The 22,892-nt window shown below is 34.1% G+C and overlaps 1 pseudogene; it reads left to right on the top strand.

The window, feature by feature from the left end:
• The first annotated feature begins 11,426 nt into the window (after nt 1-11,426).
• Nucleotides 11,427-17,859, top strand: LOC142644501 (monooxygenase 2-like; annotated as a pseudogene).
• Nucleotides 17,860-22,892: the final 5,033 nt, after the last annotated feature.

Below are 22,892 nucleotides of genomic sequence, written 5' to 3'. Positions count from 1 at the left end.
TGATGGGGACTATCACCTTCTAGGTACATCCTATAACTCACACATCTACTAGAAGACACAATTGCAATCATATATAAGGCATATTGATTCTTTTTGCTTTTATTCTTCTTTGCATATTTTCCTTTAAGCATATTATGCATGGACATATAAGAGAGAGAGAAAAGAAATACTCAATTATGTTAAGTTTTTGACATTGTACTTTTGCTATGCTAAAGCATACATATTGTTAGGATGTGTGCCCTTAAATCCTATTGTATGATGCTATGTATGTTATTATGTATGACTTAATGTTGTGTTTAATAAAGTTGTTTTATTATTATCTAAAATAATGGTAACATAAATATTAGGATAAAATCATATAGTCCATGAGATGCATTGTATGTAATTTATGTGATTTAGTCACAGAAAATGTAAATCACAAGTTCCTTGTAAACTCAAAATGTAGTTCGTAATCGGTGGTGAAATTGGGCATTTCATCTGCGAAGACTATAACATATCAACTAAAATGATTTGTCTCGATCATGGAAATAGAGATTTATAGTTGGTATGTTGATATGTTTTAAGAGTTAAAACATATTGAACTGAACCGGTATGAGATTTATTATTCTCCTAACGACTGTCAAATGAATAATAAACTCACGACTTATATTTGCAGGAACTCTTAATCCTAAAAGAATAATGGACTTGATTATGAAGTGTAAGTTGCTTTGATATATCAGGAATGAGATCTATAGTAACGGTCAAAATCTCAGTATGTTGGACAACCACATTTAGTGTTGATGGAAAATATATTCTCAAGATGAAATTCATAGTCTCTTAATGGAGATACAAAATATTACCTTGAGATAAGTTTAATGGGTTTGTTATTCAGAGAGTTAGGCCTAACCACTTTGGTAAGAAGTTACTAAAGTATATATTTATGAAATTGGATTTCATAAATATATGATGAATAACTTAGAGGATTAAACCGGGTACTCAAGGATAAGATGTAGTAATTTACAAAATTACAGTCTACATTCATAACTTTGTGTTACTACGAATATTTTATGAAGGGGTTGCATGTACAATAAAGTTTTGGGATATAATTTATAAATAAGGCCTAGAGTGCAACTATATTTATATAGTGGTATTAAATATAGTTAATGGTAACTTTGGACTTATCAAGAGTTGACAAAAAAGCCCAAGGCCCATTGGAGCTAGTGTCTTATTGGTCCTTTTTGGTCCCACTCCAAGTCACATACTTAAGCCCAATTAGAAAGGTCCAAAAGGCCAGCCCAATTAGATAATCAGTTAGACACAAAAGGAGAAACATACAGAATTTTCTGTAGAGAGAATTGCAAGAACACTATTGTGAAGTGGTGTAAAAAAGTGTTAGACATTTTGACATTCTCCCTTTGGAACTGATTGAGATACCACACATCTTAAGCATTAGTGGAATTGGAGTGAAGATTGAAAGTATTCCCAAGTGCTTCTGATCTTCGGTTTTTAAATTCACCGCTTCAAGGTACACTCTCTTGTTCTTAAATTCTGAAACTTATATAGTGCATGTTAACATTTCTAAATGAAGTAGATCTGTTATTTTTTCACTGTGTACATGCATATTTCCAACACAGATGTCATTTCATGATTGGCAGGAAACAATGGTAAGATGATTATTTATGCCTTTCTCTTAGGATTTTCTAGTCCTACTCATCAAAAAGAGTGATACAAGTGTTAAGTACAAAAGATTACTTAATCTTACTCATTACAAACACAAGCCACAAAACTCACTTGCTTAATTGTGCATAGAGATGCTCATCTAAACTACAAAAGATACAAAATTTTGAAGACTTTGTTTCAATGGCCATCCAAGGTACACAAATACCAAAGTACACAAACACACACTGTTTTTGTATTTTTCTGATTTTTTTCTTCATTTTTTTTTATTTTGAAAATAAAACAAAATAAAAACTAAACAATCAAACAAAAACAGACAAACAATGCGAAAGCATGAAAGAGAGATGCAGAAGCATGATTCCAAAAGTAGATAAAAAATCAAGTAAAGAGAGTCCTACTTCAAATAGAAAGAATTAAAGCAAAGGACAACAAAAAAGAAAATTAAGTCTTACGCTCCTTTCTCACCCACACAGCACGAGTCTTTGGCCTTGAAGATGGAAAGGAACGTGTCCTAGTATGTCTATTAAAGGACATAAAAAAATTAAGATTCTCCTGAAATTGAGTTAAAAAGCTCAAGGCTTTTAATAACTCTCCAAACAAAGGTATAGGTCCTTGACAAACATGAGTAGTTTTAGGACTACTAGACTTCCTAGAGTGAGGTCTAACAATAGAATTAGACAAATCAATTATGGATTTCATACCTTTATTATCTTTCATACCTTTATTATCTTTATTATCTTGAACTAGAAGCCATGGAAGAGGAGGGGCCGGAGGAAATAACATATCCTAAGCCAGTCTTATTAGAACTAGGTTTTTGAGCACTCAATACCTCATTAAGCTTTGCACTAGACATCCTCTCTATTTGAGTTCTAGCTTGACTAAGCTCAACCTCAAGATTCTTGACCTTCTCTTCTAATGAGGTGTTCTCCACAACAAGAGTCTCAACTAACCTTGTAGTCTCAACTAACCTTGTAGTCTCATCTAATTTGACTAACAAATTAGCTTTTTCAGTTTTTACCTCATTAAGCTCTTTTCTACAACAATGAGAAGTCTTTTCAGATTTTATAAATTCATTGCATAGCTTATCATAAGCTTCTTGAAGGATTATCTTCTTGGGTACTTCATCATCAGAAGAATCCTTACTGTCACTAACACTCTCCACAATCACCTTATCGATTGTGGCAGCAAAAGCTATAAAGTAACCACATTCATCCACATACTCATCGGAAGAGTCATCCTTAGTATCACTCCAGGTAGCGACCAACCCTTTATCTTTTGAATTCTTGGTATTTTCCTTCATAAGATAGTTTGGGCACTCTATCCTCATATGACCAAAACATTTGCACTCATGGCATTAGATAAAGGGTTTCTCATTCTCACCCTTCCTAGAGGATTTAGATTTCCTAGGAGGTTTGTCCTTATTCTTTTTCCTAAATTGAAGAAGCTTGATAATCTCATCAGTGATGAAGGTTAAGTCCTCATCTTCATCTTCATCTTCAGAGTCATCACTCTCTTCCTCTATACCCTCAAGAGCCAAGTTTCAACTCTTTCCACCTTTTTCCATTAAACCTAATCTCATCTCATAGGTTTAAAGGTTCTCTACAAGCTCAGTCAAAGGAATGTGATCAATGTCCTTTACTTGTTCAATGACAGTGATCTTGACATGGAATCTTTCAGGTAAGGACCTAAGGATTTTCCTAAAAATTTTGGATTCTGCTATAGATTCTCCAAGGTTGAAAGCAGAGTTCACAATATCCTTGAGTTTAGCATAGAACTCATCAAATGTCTCATCCTTGGATTCTTGAATTCCTCACTGGTCACCCCATAAAATAAAGCATTCAAAGCCCTACTGTTGAAATTTTTCGTTTTGATTATTGCTTCATCCCAATCCACCAGCGGTTCCTTTGACTTAATCTAGTCAACTTCAACAACTTGCCATACTTGTTCACCTAGACCTTGCAAAAAAAACTTTTATACGAACTTTCCAGTACACATAATTAGTGGCATCAAATAAAGGAGGAATTAAAAGAGATTGTCCACGATCCATGACAATGGGGGTTGAGGATCACACTTAGGAAATTAATCCAATCAGAGCGTACCCGCTCTGATACCACTTGTTGGGAAACTTAGACCCCGGTTGATAGAATTAACAAGTTTTAAAACCAAGTTGTTAATTAGATTGATTATGAATAAACCTTGTTAAAACAAACTAACATCAATATGATGCCAATATTATGCACAGCGAAAAAGTAAATAAGACAAGATATGATGACCTAGAAAAACTAATGTAACAAACTAATTTCATAGTAAAAAACCTAGGGGAAACCTTCCCGAAAAGCAATTCCCTACAGTAAAGAGAAGTTTCAAATCTAGTAAAAAACTTTTGTCCCTAGACTCTACAATCCTCATAGATAAACTTATATTATAAACCTTCTACCGCTTTAGAACCTTTGAATTCTTCAAAATATGAACCCCACCCTTTTGCAGGGATCCCAATACATGACTAACCAAAGATGCACGACTCTCAGTACGTGACTAACTCACCAACTTGAAGAATATGTTGGCTGCAAAGTTCTTCACTTCATCAACAATGAAGATCAAGAAGCACTCAGTTACAAAACCCTAAGACGCAAAGACGCAATAGCTTCTTTTAGAGAGAATAAGGCATTCAGTCCCTTTTTGCATGTGTTCTCGTTGTATTCTCCTATATGACGGCCTTTAAAATAACATTTATATATGTCTAGGGTTGTGAGAAAAGAAACGCTACACATATATGTCAACATGGGCCGAAAATCAGATCTAAAAATTCTGATTTCGTAATTCTCGATAGATAGTATCTGTTGAGCTATCTGTCGAGCCTCGATAGATAGTATCTGTTGAGCAGCCGTTAAGCTTTAATGAATCAACACTTCTTCACTTGTTTCTTGGACAGATTTGCATGGCTTCAATACTAGACTTGAACTCTTGTTCTTTGAAGTATTAAACACATCGTAGATGTACCCAATTACAAGTAAAGTGCATTTTGTCATAGGATTTGCCAATTCTAAATGACATGTATTCTTAACATGATTTACATATGTCATAATACTAATCCTAGAATCTAGTCTATATTAGAGGTGTTAGTCAAAAGAGTGAAATGACCATTTTTAAACACACAATAAGAACATAGAGGATTTTATGGCATTTATTCGTTAATTGCAATTTCCATAAGTATGAACTAAGCAACAGAGTACGCAACTTTGGGATATCAATTGTTCATTTCCAACATATTTCTATTTTTTTTTAAGGGGACATAAAGGAACTAATTTATGCACCCCTTGTTAGATGATTTGCGGCTACATTAAAAGGAACAAAGATTAATTAACATGATAATCATTGTTAGTTCGTGGGGTCGAGACAAATTAACACTTAAAGAAATCAATATACACCACTACATAGCTACATGATTTACATCCCAGGTAGATTAATAATACATACATACATACTTAGTTCATTATTAGTTAGCGCGGACAAGACAAATGGATCCTTAGAGGAATCAATCTTATTATACCAAAGACTCAAAAGAATCTGTGTGTTTCTTGACTTAGTGACCTTTATTGAACCCTCCATGTCAGTAGTTAGGGTTGAAAATATGGTGATGAATTTGAATTTTGAGCAAGTCTAATATGTGGGCTAAGTTGAGATAATATAGATTATTAAATAAACAAGATGATTTGTGATAATGACTCTATGAGTATTTTTAAAGATTTTCCTAACAATGAACTCCTAGAGTTATTAAAAACAAAGAAACATGCTAGAATGTTTGTTCACATGCTAAAGTATCTTGAACACAAGAACCATGTCTTACACAATATTCTATGTGAGTCAAATTCATTGATTGAGAAGTATAAAAGAAGAAATAGAATATTGTGTGACAAGGTTGATCACCTTAAAGAGAGAATTCAATCTAGTAAGAGAATAGAAAATGAAGATGATTTTCTCTTTAATGGTCAAGGATGCTTATCTCATGCTTGCTTGTTTGTGCACACCTCGTTGAAAGTATTCAATTCCTGTTTATGGTATCTTGATAGTGGATGTTCTCGTCATATGATAGGAGATAAATCACTATTTAAGTCTCTCAAAGAAAAGGTTGGTGACTATGTAACATTTGGGGATGGAAGCCATGCTCAAGTTCTTGGAAAAGGGATTATTGAGATACCGGGGCTACCTCTATTGAAAGATGTTCTATATATCAAAGGGCTTAAGGCGAGCATCACTCAAATATGTGATTAGGACTTTCTTGTTCAATTCTCAAAATAGGGGTGTATGATCATAAATGAAGTAGAGATTCAAATCTTGGAGGGATATAGGACCACCAACAATTGTTATGGAGTGGTTCCTATGCCAAATATCTCTTGTAGGAGTGCCCGAGTCGATGTGTTGGAACTTTGGCATCAAAGACTTGGCCATGCAAACTTCAAACAAGTGGCGAAAGTATCCAAACTTGAAGCCGTTTTGGGGCTCCCAAAATTTGGGAAGGTGGAGAAGACTACTTGTGATGCTTGTCAAATGGGAAAACAAACAAAGGCGAATCATCAAAAGGTGAATGTGATCTCTACATCACGTTGCTTAGAGCTTCTCCATGTTTATTTAATGAGGCCCACAAGAACAGAAAGCTTAGGAGGAAAAATGGTATATTATGGTTATTGTCGATGATTTCTCAAGATACACATGGGTGGAATTTCTTAGAGAGAAATTGGAAGCATGTGAGAAGATGGACACTCTTTGTTAGAAGCTTCAAAACGAGAAAGGTGTACCAATTGCCAAGATAAGAAGTGAACATGGCAAGGAGTTTGAGACTGCAAAATTTGAGTCCTTTTGTGACAATAATGGGATCAAGAAAGAGTTTTCAGCTCCTAAAACTCCTCAACAAAATGGGGTGGTCGAAAGGAAGAACCGAGTGATTCAAGAAATGGCTAGAGTCATGCTACTCAACAAGCAAATTCCTCAAAAGTTTTGGGGGGAAGCTGTGACCACCTCATGTCACATTGGCAATAGAATATTCTTTCGAGAGGGAACAAAGAAGACCGTATAGGAAATTTGGAATGGGAAGAAGCCAAAAGTAAAATACTTTCGAGTATTTGAAAGTGAGTGTTACATTCTAAATGATTGGGAGAACTTTGGAAAATTTGATGCAAAAAGTGATAAAGGTATCTTTCTTGGGTACTCAACCACTAGCCGAGCATATAGAGTCTTCAACAAGAGAACAAAAACAGTGATGGAGTCCATCAATGTGGTTATTGATGATGCTATAAAAAACGTAGCAAATGATGATAATGGAGAAGGAACAAGGTCCAAAGAAGCTATAGTTGAGATTGAAGCCCAAAATGTTGAAGTGGAAGAACGTTCACCGCAAAGAGAATCATACGCTATATTAATGGCACTCCCGAGTATGATTTATGGTACTCAAAAGACTCTAATGATTGTCTAGCCAGTTACTTGGATGTAGATTGAGCGGGAAGTGTTGATGACCGAAAGAGCACTTCGGGCAGATGTTTCTATCTTGGAAACAATCTTGTATCTTGGATGAGTAAGATGCAAAACTTGGTATCTCTATCTACAGTTGAAGCCGAGTATATAGCTATTGGGAGTTGTTGTACTAAACTTCTTTGGATGAAGAAACTTCTTCATGACTATGGGATTTCTTAAGAAATGATGAGTGTGTTTTGTGACAACACTAGTATCATAAATCTTTCCAAGAATCCTATTCAACACTCAAAGTCCAAGCACATAGAGATTCGCTATCACTTCATCTGTGATTTGGTGGAAGTTAAAACGTATGTCTTGAATTCATTCATACGGACAACTAAAAGGCAGATATCTACAGCTGAAGCCGAGTATATAGCTCCGTAAGACCATCAGTGTCGGCATCATTCCTTGAAACTCATGTGTGTTGTGTGTTTGACTTATCTATCTTGAATTGTTCTTAATTGAGTAAAGCACACACTACTTTGTTGGTAGCACTTCATGTTTTTATTTTTGTTGTTGTTTAAAAGCTTTGGTTGTTTCTTGTTTTATTTTTTGACCACTCTTTACTTGCTTTGTGTCAAAAATCCAAAAACACATAAAAAGTATAAAATCCAAAAAGTTTGATCGGCAATGTTGTGCATTGTCACATGCATGTTTAGCCTTGTACCTTCGTACTAATGGCTTTATGCATTAATGAGTTTAGCTTGTTCTGTATGCACCTATATCTTTGTGGGAAACATCTTGACATCTATGTGATTGTTGTAAATAGATCTTCAAACTTGTCATGAATGATTAATCAATAGTTTTGTTGATCTTGAGACATGCGTAAACTTGTGCCTATATCTCTTCCCACTTTTTTTTTTTGGCTTAAAAGCTCAACCAAAGTCAAATCTCGAAAAGAGATAAAGAGCTAAAAAACCATCGCATAAACTAGTATTTGACTAGGAAAAAGAGAAAGCGACATGTATTTAAAATGTATGGTGCCAAAAGCCAAAGGTTTACTCATCAAATTGAAATATAAAAAATTTTAGACATCGATCTCAAAAAGAGATGTAAATATCAAAAGAAAAGAAGCCAAATGAAAAGCTTCTAACTCAATGTAATCAAGTTTATGTGGGAGGTCATATATGTTCATTTCTATAATTGAGATACGAAAGTTCAAAAACGTGTAAAAACACCCTTGAACTTTTAGACCCCCAAAATACAAATTACCAATTCAAGCTTATAAACAAACAATGTACGTGTGGAAAATGTAGACAAGCTAAAACAGAATTGATAACACAATTTAAACCAAATAAAATCACATCTACAGTAGAAATTAAATGGCAAAGATTAAGAGAAAAGAGATGCGAACACAAGGACAACACAGCGATGTGTTATCGAAGAGGAAACTGAAGTCCTCAGTGTAAAACCTCTCCGCCGCCCTCCAAGCGATCAATAATCCACTAAAGAATGTAGTTAGGATACATGGACAACAGATTGCCCTCTAAGCCTAATCTACCCAATATACCTAAGCCCTCCAAGCTCCTACTCCAACAAGGTTGCGCCGAACCTATTTCTTCTTTAGCTTACCGGATTCCGCTACAGCCCATATCATCAACCAATATGAAATTGGTTCCTTCTTAACTGCTTCCCAAAGCACCAAACAGCCTTCTCACAAATATGGGTATGGTGAGAAAAGGTTTTGGTAATGTACCTCTCAAGGATATAACAATGGGGAGGAAGAGAGTAGAGGAATTTGAAGAGTCTCTATATGAAGATTGTGGATGAGTCAATCTTGTTTTTCTCTAGGGTTTCTCTCTCAAAATTCTCTCTGGAAGCTCTCTACATTTCGTGGGTATAAGGAGTATTTATACTGAGGTGAGAAAGGAATGCGAAGAGTCTGATTTTCCCAAACAAGGCTAGCTGGCGACTTGACCTCGCGACTTAACTGAATCGCGAGTTCAATTCGCGAGCAAACAGAATGGCCAAATTGGACCTTTTGTCCTGTAGTGCTACAGCTGGCATGACTGTTCACCTTCTCAGCATGCTTCACTCGTGTGCATCATTTGGCGGCTTGCAAGCCGCGAGCCACCCTCGAGATCTAACCGCGAGTCCCTACTTTGCTGCACATTCTTGAGAATTTCTTCACACTCTCTCACACACTACCCTTAGATGAATCCCATCTAAATACAGGGTTTCTAAGTGCTGAATTACAAGCAAATTGACGCGGAATAAAGCCAACAAAATGGTTGATAAATTTCAACCTTACAAGATAGGTCACTCTACTTAGTGCTAGTTGTGTATGACATGGTTGAATCGATCATTGAAGCTTCACATTAGAATAAGGACTATCTCATGTTTGATACCCACCCACATCACACATGTCTATGTTCAATGAATGCTTTATTCATTTGTGTGATTATACTTGATTAAATGTGATGTATACATTCAAGCATTCATTGATCAAACCCAAAGAGATTTTTGAGTATTTTAGTTGTATTTTGGAGAGTATTTTGTTTTGAAAAATTTCATAAAAATCCAAAAATTTGCAACTCTGTATTTTGGCCACTCACTCTCGAGTCACGAGTTTTCAAGCTCCGGTCGCGAGCTTGTCCAAAAGGTTTTCGCGACTCACTGGCAAGTGAGAACTCAAGTTGCGAAAAAGACAAAAAAATTTTCAAAATCTGAATTTTTGGCGACTCATTTTGGCTACTCTTTCGCGAGTCGCAAGGTCATCCAGAAGCATTCGTGACTCACTAGCGAGTGTAAGTCCTAGTAGCAAAAATGACTTAGAGAAATTTTTCAAAATTTGGGTTTAAGGGATATTGGTGACTCACTCGAGAGACAGTTGAGGCCCGAAAAACGCTTGTTTTGCAAAAATAGGGTTAAAATCAAACAGTTTTTCAAAACTTTTCATTTTCCCTCGCATCATGTGCTTGCCTCTTCATCTTCTCCGCCTCTCCCTCTCTCAAAACCACAATTTTCACTCCAAAAACTCTCATTTTTCTCTTTAATCTTCACTCCAAACCCAAGAAAAGGTATGAGTCTTCACTCTTTTTTACTTTATTTCAAGTTTAAAGCATTATATTTCATTGATTTGTTGTTTTTGTTGAGATATTGAAATATTGTTAATGAACATGGGTTTTTGTTGTGTTTGATGAAATTGTCATATGGGTTTTGTTGAGAATGATGGTATGATGCTTGTTTTACATGGTTTTACTACATGCTCATGCATTATACAATGTTTTGTGTTGTGGTGTGCATATCATCTTGTTAAGAAAATGTCTATTTAGATGTTTTTGTGTGCAATGTTGGACTTCATTGAGTACAATACTTGGGGATAATCATGTTTTCATGTTTGGAAAAACAAATGGTTATGTGTTTCACACTTTGCCCCTTGCATGTCTTCATGCCTCTTATATATACACTTTTTCATATGATGCACACGCATACAATCTTTGACATGTTTGAGTGTCTAATGCCATGATTATGTCATGCTTTGATGTTTAGCATCTTCACATGTCAATTTTTTTTTTTTAATTTCTCTTTATTTTATTTTTAGGGTTTAATTCGTAGTTTATGTTTTAGGTACTAACTTGTTGCTAATTAAGTTTGTTGCTGTTTCTGTTCATCTTGCTCTTTGAAACTTCTTAATCTCTGCTTGAAGATGTCTCCGTTCAAAAAGTTGGCAGTGAAAGGAAGCAGTCGCAAGGGGAAGGAACCAGTCATCGACCTCAGTAGTTACTCCCCTAAGTCAAAGAAAACTCGATCCTCAGCTGGAGTTTTCGATGACACCAGATTCAAATCATATGTCGCTTATCAAGCGTACTTAAGCTACTTCCAAAATGCTCCCATGGTAATTGAACAGGTTGTTGAGCAAGCTACTTTTCTTGATACAAACATTCCTAAATGGTTCGCATCTAAAGATTGGAACTACCTTCTATCGAATCTTGAAGATCCTTATGAAGAGCTTGTGAAAGAGTTTTATGCGAACGCTATCTTTGATGGGGAAGAGCTACGATGTTGGGTACAAGGAAGGGACTTCACTATCACGCCTTCATATCTTGCTCTTATTCTAAACATCAACTGACCAATGTTTGCAAAACCATTGGTTTATGATGAGATGGACCCGGACCCTGAAATTTTTCGCTAAGTTTTTGGAGAAAATTTGGATGTGTCTTCAAATGGGAAATCAATTAGTCTGTCATCTTTATCTCCTGAGTTGAGGTTGCTCACAACAATTATGTTTTATAATCTCTATCCTCTCTCGAGCACCGGACATGAATCTTGGTCGGGCTCTATTTCTTCATGACTTGATTACCAATGAAGAAATTGATGTATGCTCTCATATCTTTCACATTTTGGTCAAAACTGCTGAAAGGATGGCCTCCAAGAACTGTCTTCCATTTTGTTGCCTCATCACAAAGATATTGAAGCTAAAAGGAGTACCCACAATGGAAGATAAGTATCCTCAACCTAAGCAAAGATCAATTAACATTAGTACTCTCAATGCTATAAGAGGCCATCTCCAAAAGAATGTCAAGCAAGAGAGTAATGCTCCTCAAGGTGATACAAGCTCTAGCTCACACTCCTATGATGAGAAGTTGGACAACATCAGGGCTTTCGTGTAAGACATAGCACAAAAATGTCTGGCCTCACATATATCATGCACTCTCAATACACTCGATTTGAGACAAAGTTTCCTCTCTCCAAACTCAGTTGGATCAAATCTAAAGGAAGCTAGAAGAAGATGATAACTAGCTATTCTATGACAAAAAAGGGGAGATGGTGTTCATGATAGGGGGAGAGAGAGCTAAATCAAAGGGGGAGTAAGCAATGCAAGAGCAAGCAAGCAATCAAACAACAAGATTTTTTTGTTTCTATTTTTAGTTTCTATTCATATTTCATTTTTTTAAGTTTATGTTGTGTACTTAACTATGTTATGATACTCTTATATACTTTTGCTTATGTAGCTTAGTACTTGTAGTTAATGTTTTGCATTTTCTTTAGTACTCTTGTGCTCTTGTTGGATCTTGTATCCTTGATGCAATTCAAACCTAATGCTTTGTGCTTTAGTGTTCTTGCATCAGTTGAATGTTGGACATGCAAATGATACTTTGCATTGAGCTTATTTGCTTGCATGTCCAGATGTTCATTCACCGTGTGAATGTTCATTATAGTCACTAGTCATAGTGATTGTTCTTGTATGGTCAAGCTATGCTTCATTATCACATTCATACTTGCTTGATCGTATTGTGCTTGCTCCATATTCTAAGTTTTCCGCTTATAATGAACTTAATGAGTGCATTTTGTGATATAGTTTTCAAGAGACTTGTTCATATGGTTCAAGTGCTTCACAGATCTAGAATTAGGCGTGAATGAGTTTTGGCAACTGTTCCCAACTCACATTTTAAGTCTGGAGTCTGTTTTAGGATTTTGTCACAAAATAGTCAAAAGAGGAGATTGTAAAGTTGAATGTATTCAACTATGTGTTGGCTTTATTCATTTGCTTGTAATTCAACATTTAGAAACCATGTATTTAGGTGGGAATAATGTAAGGGTTGTGTGTAAAAGAGTGTGAAGAATTAACCAAGTGTGTGCAACAAGGAGCAACTGGCGACTAGAACTCACGACTGACTCGCGGGTGGTGACCCGCCAAAATGTGGCACATGTGTGAAGCATGTAGGAAGTTGAAGGGTCACGACAGCTGGATCACTACAAGACAAAAAGTATAGTTTAGCCTTTCTGTTAACTGGCGACTAGAACTCGTGACTCATCCCAGTCGCGAGTGACTCGCCAATGCACCTTATTTTGCTGAAAACTGACTTTTCACATTCCATCTCATACCCTAGTGTAAATACCCTTATACCCACAAAATGTAGAGAGCTTCCAGAGAGAATTTTGAGAGAGAAACACTAGAGAACAACAAGATTGATTCATCCACAATCTTATACTTTTGATTCTCCAAATTCCTCTACTCTCACCCTCTCCATTGTCATACCCATGAGAGGATTATAAACAAAATCCTTACCTCACCAAGTTTAGAGCAGTGAGAAGGTTCTTGGTGTTTGAGAAGCAGTTCAAAAGAGAACCAATTCATATTGGTTGATACAATGGGCTTAAGCTAGAGAAGACACGGTTCGGCGTAATCTTGTTGAAGCAAGAAGCTTGGAGGGCTTAGGTGCATCGGATAGATTAGACTTGGAGGGTCTATTGCTATTCATGTATCCCAACTGATTTTCTAGTGGATCATTTACCGCTTAGAGGGTGGCGGAGAGGTTTTTCGCCGAGTTCTTCAGTTTCCTCTTTGATAACACGTACCAGTGTTATTTTGTGTTTGCATCTCTCTTTCCCTTACTCTTTGCTTTTTATTACTGCAGTGTTGTGATTAAAATATGTCGTAGAGTAGTTTGATTATTTGGGTATTGCTTATAGTTCATATTTTGCATATATATTGTTTGAATATAAGCTTGCTTTGAAATTTTGTATTTGAAGATCTAAACATTCACAAGTGTTTTATACACTAAGTGAGCTTTTAGACTCCATCTAGCCAAGGTGAGCTCTTCACCCAAACATCAGAGTTGTTTGTTACTTTGTTTGTTCCCTCACTAAAATAAATAAAGTTCGAAGGCACATAGCACCAGTGCAAAAAACAAACAATGCCGAAAGTTACTTGGAACATGGGTTTTGGAAGCTTTTTTTTTCTGAAATTTCTCTTCAAGCAGCCTGTATAAGTTGTGTCAGAGTTTGTTTTCTATCCAAGTATTTCATGATGCCAATGCAATTTAATAACAAAAAAAAAAAAAAAATTTATTTTTTACAATCTATAAGGTGCGCTGTTGTAACTTGTCATGCATCTTTAACAAGTGAGAATATGTGTTTCTCAAAGCAAAAAATAAGTGAAAATATGTATACTATTCAATAAAAAGAAAATTTGAATGGTGAAATAGCGGATCCTAGTCTATATTAGAGGTTTTTAGTCAAAAGACTGAAATAACCATTTTGAATCACTAATGAGAATATAGAGGACTTCTCTGACATTTATTCACTGTTCGCAATTTCCATATGTACTAAGTAGAGTAGGCAACGTGGGGTACTAATTGTTCATTTCCAACATATTTCTAGAGGTTTTACTTCTACTATAATTGTTCAAGTGGTATTTGTTGGTATTTCCAAAAAATACGCTCAGGATTCGAATCTAAACTTCCCACTTAAAATAAAAAGCAAAAACAAAGAAAAAAAAAAGTATAGAGGTGAGGCCATAAGGTAATTTTGTTTTGTTTTTTTTTTTAAGGGGACATAAGTGAACTAATTTACACAGCACCTGTTACATGTTTTGCAGGTAAATTAATAGCAATAAAGATTTATTTACATCCTAATCATTGTTAGTTGGTGGTGTTGAGACAAATTGACCCTTAAAGAAATCAATCTACACCACTAGCTACATGAATTTGCATCCGAGGTAGATTAATAATAATATTAGTTAAAGGAATCCTTAAAGGAATCAATCTGATTATACCAAAGACTCAGTATTCTCTTTGTGTTTCTTGACCTGGTGATCTCTATTGAGCCCTCAATGTCGGTGGTTTGGGTTAAAAGTAAGGTGATGGTTTTGAATTTTGAGCAAGTCTAATCTGTGGGCTAAGTTGAGACAATATACACCGTTAAATAAGCAAAAAAGATTTGGAGGGTCTTTTTGGTATCCTTGTACTCCAACTTATTCACTAGTGGATCATTTCGACTTGGAGGGTTGCAGAGAGGTTTTTCGTCGAGTTATTCGGTTTTCTCTTCGATAACACGTTGTCGTGTTATCTTGGGTTTGCTATTCTTTTACCCACTGTCCTTTCCATTTTAACATTGCACTTACTTGTTCATCCATGCAATTGTTAAGTGCTTCAATTAATTAATTTTCTAATCACGCATATTCCGCATTAAGTGTGTTTAGATTAAAATTAATCAAGTCGTAATTAAGAATTAGGGGTCTAAACAAGCTATAGTGTTTTACACTATTTGAGCTTTCACTATCCATGATTTATTGTATAATTACTTGAGCCTTATTGGAGTATCAACTTTGTAAATGGAAGGTGGTTATTGGGTGTGTTGGAGTGAACTCAGTGGTGGCTAAGTGGCTAGGCTTCAAAGCACTGACTTTCATAGGGAGAGATGCCATCAAAGGTTGTGTAAATTTTAAATCCAATCATGGGTTTGAGCCTAAGTCCTTTCAATTCTTTGGGAAAGGATTCCGATCAGGTTTTCTTCCTTATGATGACACTAGTGTCTATTGGTTTTTGACAACAAGCAAAGGTGAGCCCTAGACCATTTAGTACTTGCTTAATTCTTTGCTTTTTGGAGCATGTTAATTGGAACAAGAAATCTAGTATACACAATTTTTTCATAACTTATTTCATTTCATCTCTAATTTAAATGGATTCATTTTATGATTCATAATAAATATTATAAATCGTTTTTTTAGGATAATAAATATTTAAAAGTGTATCTAGTACCACGTCATTTAAATTATTAATTGACCTAACATTCTATACACAGTTAGATCCAAAACTAAAATATTAAACATGATATGAAACTTCTCCATTTTTAAGTAAAATGGGGAGAAAATTCTTTTCCTTTCATGACTGTAATGTGAATTGAAATGATTTGTGCATAATACAAGAAGTTTAAGTGGTAAATCAATATAAAAAATGATGTTTTCAAATCACAACTTCTCAACTAAGCAAATTATGAAAATAGTTGTGTTTAGTAATCTATGCATACAGCCAATTTTGGTTTTTTGTCTACCTCATGTTTTGTGCATGGATATGTAGTGTAAGACCCAATTCGAGATGATTGGTTACTTGAATCCAATTTCCATATTAATAATTTCCCAATATAATCATAGTCTGCATTTGTTAGGACATATGTGTTTCACTTGTTTAGAACATATGTCATTATTTTATGTAGTTGGCTAATCCTTTGACAAAATGTACTTTACTTGTATTTGGATAGATCTAGGATGTGTTTAATACTCAAAGAACATGTTGTTCAAGTTTAGTATTAAAGCCATGAAGATTGGACCAAGAAATAAGTGAAGAAAAGGTGTTTACTAAAGCTGGACACCTACTGGACAGCTGCTCGACAGATAGCTATCTATCGAGGTTTAATGAGGCTCGACAGATGCTATCTATCGAGGTATCTATCGAGGTTTCGAAAATCAGAAATTTCAGATCTGATTTTTGGGTCAAGCTTTTGCATTTGTGTAGGGTTTCTTTTCTCACAACCCTAGACATATATAAAGCATATTTTAGACGCCGTCACATAAGAGAATAGAAGGAGAACATATGCAAAAGGTGACCGAACCCTTATTCTCTCAAAAAGAAGCTACTGCGTCTTTGCGCCTTAGGGTATTGTAACCAAGTGCTTCTTGATCTTCATTGTTGATGAAGTGAAAAACTTTGCAACCAACATTCTTCTTCCTCAAGTTGGTGAGTGAGTCACGTATTGAGATTCGTGCAAAGGAGTGAGTCACGTACTGGGATTCGTGCATCAAAGGGTGGCGATCATATATTGAAGAGTTCAGAGGTTTTGAAGCGGTAGAAGGTTTCTGCTGTGAGTTCATCTACGAGGATTGTAGAGTCTAGGGACAAAGGTTTTGTACTAGATTTGAAACTTCTCTTTACTATAGTGGATTGCTTTTCGGGAAGGTTTCCCCCCAAGTTTTTTACTGTGAAACTGGTTGGTTTCATTGGTTTTCCTGGGTCATCATATCTTGTCTTATTTATTTTTCCGCTGCACTTAGTTTTGACATGATATCGATGTTTGTTTGTTTTAACAAGTTTTATGCATAATAAATCTAATTAACAACTTGGGTTTAAAACTTGTTAATTCTATCAACCGGGGTATAAATTTCCCAACAGCATTGTTTATTCAATAAAGTCTAGGAACACAATTACCAACAAAAATAAATAAAAACTCTTGCAACACATTTTTTTTTCAAACTTTTTTGACACTTGTTGATATGATCTATTGTAATTGGTGTGTAATTAAATTGTTGTCAATGGTGGATCCAAGTAAAAATGATGTTCTTCCAATCACAGCGAATCGTTTCAACAAAATGTCATATCCCTAACAATTTGTTCTTATTCATATCTTGCAGATAAAGAGAGAGAAGATGACCCAATTAAAATGAAGCCATTTATGTTAAGCAAGTTAGGGAATGAATATGTACCTGATGAAATAAAGGCCATTGTTGAAAATACTGAACTTGATTCCATTATATTATCCCCATTAAGGTATAGACATCCTTGGGAGCTTCTTTGGGGAAACATCAACAAAGACAATGTATGTATAGCTGGTGATGCACTCCACCCCATAACCCCAGACATTGGCCAAGGTGGTTGTGCTGCCTTAGAAGATGGTGTTGTTTGGGCCAGGTGTCTTGCTGGGGCTTTAATAAAAGAACAAAGTGAGGAAACAAAAGGGAAAGGTGATAGAGAAAGAGAGGAATATAAGAGGATTGAGATGGGGTTGAAGAAGTATGCCAAAGAGAGGAGATGGAGAAGCATTGATCTCATAAGTACAGCTTATTTTGTTGGGTTTATACAGTAGGGTAATGGACAAGTGACATCCTTCTTAAGAGACAATATATTGCCTGCATTCCTAGCTAGGTTACTATTGAATAAAGCCGATTTTGATTGTGGGAAGCTCAGCATCTCTTGAATGCAGTCATGCATATACATATGTTTTGAATTATTATTGCTTTTTTTTTCCTTTTAACAATTGACATAAGTATAGAGTGAGAGGATGTGCTAATAGAGATATCTGTCATCGTTATTTATAAAATTTGTTGTGGTTTTTCTTGTCAATGGCATTGTCTACCATGAAATAAAATTTTAAATCTTAATTTAAATTGATTCATTGTATGATTCAAAATAAATATTACAAATATTTAATATCACATCATTTAAATTATTAAATGACCTATAGTATTCTATACACAGTTAGATCCAAAACTAAAATATTAAATGAGATATAAAATTTCTTCATTTAAAGTAAAATGGGGAGAATTTTCTATTCCTTTCGCAATTGTCAATATGAATTGAAATGATTTGTGCATAATACAAGTAGTTTAAGTGCTGGATCAATATAAAAAATGATGTTTTCGAATCATAACTATTAGGGTCATATTTTTTATGTAATTGGCTAATCCTTTGACTAAATGCACTTTACTTGTAATTGGATAGATCTAAGTTGGGTTTAATGTATCAAGAAATATGTTGTTCAAACATATCAAGTGGTTTCATTAAAGACATGAAGATTGATCCAAGAAACAAGTAAAGAAAAGCTGATTCATTAAGTCTCGACACTAGCTTGACAGATACTGCTATCGAGGATTAATTGAGAATCTCAACATAAGCTTGATCTATAAAGATCTACGATTACAGAATTTTCAGATCTGAAATTCGGCCCATAATAACTTGTTTGATTAGGGTTTCTTTTCTCACAACCTTAGTCATATATAAGGCTTATTTTAAAAGTCATCAAGTACAAAAACAGAGACCTAAAACTCATATACTCTATGTGAAGCTACTGTGTTTGTGTGCCTTAGGATTTTGTAACCAAATGCTTTCTGATCTTTATCGTCTATGAAGTGAAAAACTTTGCAGCCAACAACAATCATTCAAGTTGCTGGAGTTAGTCACGTATAGGGATCTGTGCAAAGGAGTTAACCACAAATTGGAAATTTGTGCATCAAAGGAAAGAAGGCTACTACATTATCAAGTCCAATTGGGTATTGAAACGAAGGTTCAACTACAAGTTGGTATTTTGGGATAGGCTAGAGTAGTAGTAAGATTTCTCATACTTGTAACTGTTTGATTATAAATTAGTGGACTCTTGGGAGTGATGACCTTAAATTCACCTAGTGGGGTTTTTTCCTTGCAGGAGGTTTTCCCCATTTGTCAACAAATCACCGTGTCAATTTAATATCCGTTGCATTTAGTTTATTTGGTGATTTGTTGGTGCCTCCATAATTTGCATGTAATTTGACCTAATTAATCAACTTGGATAATTGAATTAATTAACCCAGGTCAATCTATTTTAACCCAACAAGTGGTATCAGAGCGGGCACACTCTGATTAGGTTTTAATCTTTGATGTGTGATCCATTGACCCCTGTTGTCTGGGGTACTAATTACATGAACAAGTCTTTTTAAAAAAAACTTGAGGACAACCCGGTAAAAATATATCTCCAACTCCACTTAAAATGCCTACAAAATAGGACACTCTCTTACTAATCTATGTCTTCAAAACAAAATTATCTAAATTTTTTTATAAAAAAAAAAAAAAAAAGCCTCTTTGCACGCGCAAAGTGCGTGTAACGAGACTAGTATGTTATAAGGCACTGTAATGGGAGTTTCAAAGACATGTATTTTAAATGGATCTGTTAGACGAGTTCCAATTAAATATTATAAATTTAAAAGTGTATTCAATGAGTAGTGTCATGTCATTTAAATTTTTAAATGAGGAGATATATATATGTATACTATTCAATATAAGAAATAGAGTAATGTTATAGGCCAAACTACTTTACGACATTTTTACAAACTACTGTTATGGCCAACTTCTTACTGGTTTTCATCTAGGCTCACCATTAACATCACTTTTTTATTTACCAACAACCACTTACCACATCAATAGTTTGTAAATTTTTTTTGTAAAAAGTTTTGTATCTCTAGCATTTTCCTAAGAAATGTATAGCCTACCATGCGCGAAAGTGATGAGGCCTTTTTTGGGTTTAGTGTCAAAATTTTCTAGAAAAATAAAAGAGAAAGAAGGAACTAAAAATCATATACAACAATCAAAATCATATGAGCAATATAACAATAAAAAGATTAGCAGCACTAAGAGAATTACCTTGTAGGAAATGACCACTTCTTCATCTGAGAGAAAGAGATAGAGATATTTCAAATTAAAAAAAAAAAAAAAAAAGATAAAACAGGAGAAAGAGAAACATTTATTTTTGTTTGATTTTAGCAACTAACTTGCCATTAAGAAGGAATAAGGAGAGATAGAAAGACCTAATTTTGAGAGAGAGAGAGAGAGAGAAGCAGAGAAGCACTTTGACTAAAGTGAGAGAAAGAGAAAGAGATAAATTTAAAAAAAAAAAAAAAAACTGTTTGAACTATCTTAAAAAAAGCAATTGATAATCATATACAATTATCGAAATCATGTGAGCAATAAAAATAAAAATAAAAATAAACAACACTAAGAGAATTACCTTGTAGGAAAGGACCACTTCTTCCTCTGAGAGAGAGAGATAGAAGTTTTTTTTTTTTTTTAAGATTAAACATGAGGAAGAAAAAAATTTATATGTGTTTGATTTTAGTAACTAACTTGCCATTAATAAGGAATAAGGAGAGATGGAAAGACCTAATTTTGAGGGATATGGATAAGAGTTATCATTGAATTAAAATAAGTTAGCTAAAAAAAATCTAATGAGAGAGAGAGAGAGAGAGTAAAAAAAAAAAAAAAAGAGCTTTGACTAAAGTGAGAGAAAATAAAGAGAAAGAGATAAATTTTAAAAAAAAAAGTTTGAAAATATCTTTAAAAAAGTAACTGAAAATCATATACAACTATCAAAATCATATGAACAATAAAACAATTAAAAAAGAAACAGTACTAAGAGAATAAACTTGTAGGAAATGACCACTTCTTCCTCTAAGAGAAAGAGATAGAAGTTCTTCTTCTTTTTTTAAGATTAAATAGGAGGAAGAGACATTTATTTATGGTTGATTTTAGCAACTAACTCCGTTAAAAAGGAATAAGGAGAAATGGAAGACCTAAGTTAGCTAAAAAAAAGAAAAACTAAAGCTAGAAAGAGAGTACTGAAAAAAAGAGCTTTGACTAAAGTGAGAAAGAGAAAGAGATTAGATTTTTTTTTTTTTTTTTTAACAATTTGAAACTATCTAAAAAAAGCGGTTTTATTTTTAAATTTTGAATTTGACAACCAAAAAGTGGGAAGGAGAAACATGGATGGGAAAAATCTAATTTTTTTTTTAAAAAAAAATTATCTAAAATTCAAGAATTTTTAAAGTAGTAATTTTACATGTCTAACCTTTTTATTTAAACTTTCTAAACATATGAATTTGAAAGTATTTTGGTACGCCAAATATGGAAACTCAAACAGATGAATTCTGTTATTAGTAGTATAGATAAAATCTCAATTATGAAATAGACTCTCTCTATTTCAAATGAAATTTTGAAAATGAGGGAATCCAAGCCTAGCCTATTTTAGAGGTTTTAGTTAAGAAACTCAAATGACCATTTTTAATCACCGATAAGAATAAAGGTTTTCTATAGCATTTATTTGTTTTTTACAATTTTCATAAGTATGAATTGAGTAACAAAGTAGGCAACTTGGGGTATCAATTATTCATTTCCAACATATTTTTAGTGGTTTCTCTTTGGAAAATCTTAAGACCATAATTTTTGTCACACACGTGGCAAGTTGTGAGTAGTGAAGTAAAAGTGTTGGGTCTATGTGAGTTTACGACTCCACCACTCACAATTCATCACAAAGATAAGTTGTGGGAAAGTTTTGGTTGCAAGAGTTATGATCCTAGCATTATTCTTTTCCTTCTACTATGATTGTTCAAATAGAAATAAGGTCGCCACTAAAGTTAAAATATGTCCAGGGACGTCCGAATTCATCCTTCCCACTTCAAATGAAAAAATAAAGTAAAAATAAAAAGGAATAGAGATAAGGCCGTAGGGGAGTTTTGTTTTGTTTTATTTTAAGGGGGACATAAGGGAACTAATTTATACACCACTTGTTACATAATTAGGATGGATTCATAACAATAAAGACTTATTAACATCCTAATCATTGTTAGGTGGTGGTGTCAAGACAAATTAAATCTTAGCTACATGAATTGCATTCGAAATAGATTAATAATAATAATTATTATTATTATTATTATTATTATTATTATTAATAATAACTTCCTATAAAATAATAATAATAATAATAATAACTTATTAATATTAATATAACACATACTAAGATCATTAGAATAGTGAGTGGGGCCCAGACCAATGAATCCATAAAGGAATCAATCTTGTTATACCAAAGAGTTCTCTTTGCGTTTCTTGACTTAGTAGTGACCTCTATCTCTATGAGCTCTCCATGTTGAATTTTCAAGTCTAATCTGTGGGCTAAGTCAAGACAATATACACTGCTAAATAAAGATTTGTCTATTTCTATTATTTTATCAATAATGTTATGAACGCAACATATTTTACAATATTTAAAATGATTAATTGTGATTAATGTAATACAATATTGTTTAATTTTTACATGTAGACTTTAATTATGTCATGCGTTGGTTTTGAATTGTGAGCAAGTTTAGTCTGTGGGCTAAGACGAGACAATATACACTGCTACATAAGCAAAAAAATATTCGTCTATTTCTATTGTTTTATTAATAATGTTACGAACACAACAAATATTACAATACCTGAAATGACTGATTGTGTTTATTGTAATATTAATTGTTTTTATATGTAGACTTTAATTATTTCACGCATGATACATGCATGAAACTTTCATATTGCCTGACATCATCAACTTGTCGCTGTTGTTAGCATCATTGTCATGGTTATAATAAACTTGGTGTTGCTCCCATTATTTATAGATCCCCTTCTAGTACCCTTAGATCCATTCTACTTCTTTCAGTTCTTTGTATTCTAGTA

This window comes from Castanea sativa, chromosome 7, assembly GCF_040712315.1.
Source record: "Castanea sativa cultivar Marrone di Chiusa Pesio chromosome 7, ASM4071231v1".
In the NCBI taxonomy this organism is placed as follows: Eukaryota; Viridiplantae; Streptophyta; class Magnoliopsida; order Fagales; family Fagaceae; genus Castanea; species Castanea sativa.
The sequence above is the reverse complement of the archived record's forward strand: the minus strand, read 5'-3'. Positions and strand labels throughout refer to the sequence as shown.